This window comes from Piliocolobus tephrosceles, chromosome 12, assembly GCF_002776525.5.
Source record: "Piliocolobus tephrosceles isolate RC106 chromosome 12, ASM277652v3, whole genome shotgun sequence".
In the NCBI taxonomy this organism is placed as follows: Eukaryota; Metazoa; Chordata; class Mammalia; order Primates; family Cercopithecidae; genus Piliocolobus; species Piliocolobus tephrosceles.
Window position 1 is genome coordinate 53,205,027 of NC_045445.1, and position 3,923 is coordinate 53,208,949.

Here is a 3,923-nt window from a genome sequence, read left to right on the forward strand (position 1 = left end):
GGAGGCGTCACGCTACCTGACTTCAAACTATACTACAAGGCTACAGTAACCAAAACAGCATGGTACTGGTACCAAAACAGAGATATAGACCAATGGAACAGAACAGAGTCCTCAGAAATAATACCACACATCTACAGCCATCTGATCTTTGACAAACCTGACAAAAACAAGAAATGGGGAAAGGATTCCCTATTTAATAAATGGTGCTGGGAAAATTGGCTAGCCATAAGTAGAAAGCTGAAACTGGATCCTTTCCTTACTCCTTATACGAAGATTAATTCAAGATGGATTAGAGACTTAAATGTTAGACCTAATACCATAAAAACCCTAGAAGAAAACCTAGGTAGTACCATTCAGGGCATAGGCATGGGCAAGGGCTTCATGTCTAAAACACCAAAAGCAACGGCAGCAAAAGCCAAAATTGACAAATGGGATCTCATTCAACTAAAGAGCTTCTGCACAGCAAAAGAAACTACCATCAGAGTGAACAGGCAACCTACAGAATGGGAGAAAATTTTTGCAATCTACTCATCTGACAAAGGGCTAATATCCAGAATCTACAAAGAACTCAAACAGATATACAAGAAGAAAACAAACAACCCCATCAAAAAGTGGGCAAAGGATATGAACAGACATTTCTCAAAAGAAGACATTCATACAGCCAACAGACACATGAATAAATGCTCATCATCACTCACCATCAGAGAAATGCAAATCAAAACCACAATGAGATACCATCTCACACCAGTTAGAATGGCAATCTTTAAAAAGTCAGGAAACAACAGGTGCTGGAGAGGATGTGGAGAAATAGGAACACTTTTACACTGTTGGTGGGATTGTAAACTAGTTCAAGCATTATGGAAAACAGTATGGCAATTCCTCAACGATCTAGAACTAGATGTACCATATGACCCAGCCATCCCACTACTGGGTATATACCCAAAGGATTATAAATCATGCTGCTATAAAGACACATGCACACGTATGTTTCTTGCGGCACTATTCACAATAGCAAAGACTTGGAATCAACCCAAATGTCCATCAGTGACAGACTGGATTAAGAAAATGTGGCGGCCGGGCGCGGTGCCTCAAGCCTGTAATCCCAGCACTTTGGGAGTCCGAGACGGGCGGATCACGAGGTCAGGAGATGGAGACCATCCTGGCTAACACGGTGAAACCCCCTCTTTACTAAAAAATACAAAAAACTAGCTGGGCGAGGTGGCGGGCGCCTGTAGTCCCAGCTACTTGGGAGGCTGAGGCAGAAGAATGGCGTAAACCCGGGAGGCGGAGCTTGCAGTGAGCTGTGATCCGACCACTGCATTCCAGCCTGGGCGACAGAGCGAGACTCCGTCTCAAAAAAAAAAAAGAAAAGAAAATGTGGCACATATACACCACGGAATACTACGCAGCCATAAAAAAGGATGAGTTTGCGTCCTTTGTAGGGACATGGATGCAGCTGGGAACCATCATTCTTAGCAAACTATCACAAGAGCAGAAAACCAAACACCGCATGTTCTCACTCATAGGTGGGAACTGAACAATGAGATCACTTGGACTCGGGAAGGGGAACATCACACACCGGGGCCTATCATGGTGAGGGGGGAGGGGGGAGGGATTGCATTGGGAGTTATACCTGATATAAATGATGAATTGATGGGTGCTGACGAGTTGATGGGTGCAGCACACCAACATGGCACAAGTATACATATGTAACAAACCTGCACGTTATGCACATGTACCTTAGAACTTAAAGTATAATAAAAAGATTAAAAAAAAAAGGTTTCAGATATGCAAAGACAATGTCACTCTGAAATGAATAACAAGCAAGGCACCCATACAGGAATGGTGCTAAGATCAGAAAAAGAGGAATGGAAAAGAAAAAAACAAATGGCAAATGAAGAACATTCCCTGGAAAAATGTTGTCACAAAATTGTGCCAAGCACGTGCCATGGTTTCAAAAGGTGTAATGAAGCTGCCACTTATATATAACTGAAGCTTAAAGACCAGATAAGATAGAAGATGAGGGAAGTATGACCAGACCACAGAGGAAGGTAAAACATGGGCAGGTAGAACAAGAGGAAATAAAACCATAGCAGAACTGAAGTCTCAATTGGAGGAGAGTGTATATCGGTGTAACCTCAAGGGAAGGTAAAACTTCAATATTGACAAATTAAAATTTCATATGCCCTTTGATTCAGCAGTTCTACTTTTAAGGGTTTATCCTACAGGCATTTCCTCACAAATGTGTGAAATAGTATTTTCAAGTCTGTTAATTCCATCGACATTTATAACAGCAAAACTTTTGAAATGGCCTGTATATTTCCTCATAGAGACTCATTAAATAAATTATGGTTATTGCTACAATGGAGTATTATGCAACCATAAAACATAAGCTAACTACATGTGACTCCACATACATCTCAAAGTAAAAAGCTTAATTAAAAAGAATAAGGCAGCCTTATAAATACTGTTAATCTCCAAAATATTATGTTGATGGTGAAAAAAATTAATGTGTATAGGATGTTACCATTGTATAAAAAATAACAGACTATGCTGACCCGCTTTTATTTTGTTAGTCTACCTCTGGAGGGACGTATAAGAAACCGGTAAAGCAGTTGTCTCTGGACAAGGAAACTAGTTGGTTTCTTTTGAATGTTGTAACATTTTATACCATTGTATTATTACCTATTCAAAACAATAAATTAAGCAATTGATTTAACAATAAAAAAAAAAAGAAGGAAAAGTGCAGGTGCTATAAAGCCCCTAATTTGGATTGGGTGGGATGGGTGAGGGAAATCCATGCTGAGGAGTTGTCGCTTAAGCTAAGACCTGAATACTGAGTAGAAGTTAGCTGGTAAAGAGTGGGGAAAAGATTATTCCAGGCCAAAGGAACAGCACATGGAAATATCCTGAAGCAAAAAAGGGGTTGAAGTATTTAGAGAATAAAAGGAAAGTCAGTGTAACTGTAATGTAGTGAATGAAGAAGAGAGTTACTTGAGATAAGGCTGAAGAGGTAGGCAGGAGACAGATTCAAAGTGGTTTCTGCTAGGACTGTTTTTGGCTATATGTAATAGAAACCAAGTTATGGCAGTTTAACCAAATAACGGGTTTATTTTTCTTACATAATGGGAGTCGCAAAGTCAGCAGTCCAGGGCTGGTTCAAGTACAAGGACCCAAGCTTCCATCTTTCTGTTCTGTGATCTTTTGAGCATGGCCCCCATCATCATGCTTCCAAGACGGCTGCTCCACCTCTAGGCAGGATAAAGGGGAGATAGCAAAGGGCAAAAGAACATGTGGCAGTTAAATCTGTCCCTTTCCATTAAGAAAGTAATAGTGTTCCTGGAAGCCCTGTTCTGTAGATTTTTGCTTATCTTATTGTCCAGAACTGGGTTGGATGACTACTTGTACTTACAGTGGGTTCTGGGGAGGTTTTATTTTCAACTGAGCCTGTTACTACTCTTAATAATATCTTGTTTCTTTTTTTTAATAGAAGGGGGAAACATATTGAATAGGCAGCTTATAATTTCTGCAACAAAGTCATGGTAAGTGTTTGAAGTTTATTTATTTATTTAAAATTAGAAATGGGGCCTTGCTATTTTGCCCAGGCCAGAGTCGGCCTAGACTCAAGTGATCCTCCTACTTCAGCTTATCAAGTTGCTGGCATTATAGGCATGTGCCTCTGTACTCGACTGAAGTTATTCTATGAACAACGGGAATTAATTGAAAAGTTCTATGTAGAATTCCTTTTATGTTTATCAAAATCTCTCTGGCTGCTGTGAGAAGAATGAATTGTAAGGGGGCAAGAGTTTTAAAAGGTAACCAGTTCGGAGGTAACTGAAGGAGATTATAGTGGCTTGGACTAGGAAGTAGTAGCAGAGATGGAAATTAGTAAACAGATTTGGGACATATTTTAGGTAAAGCAT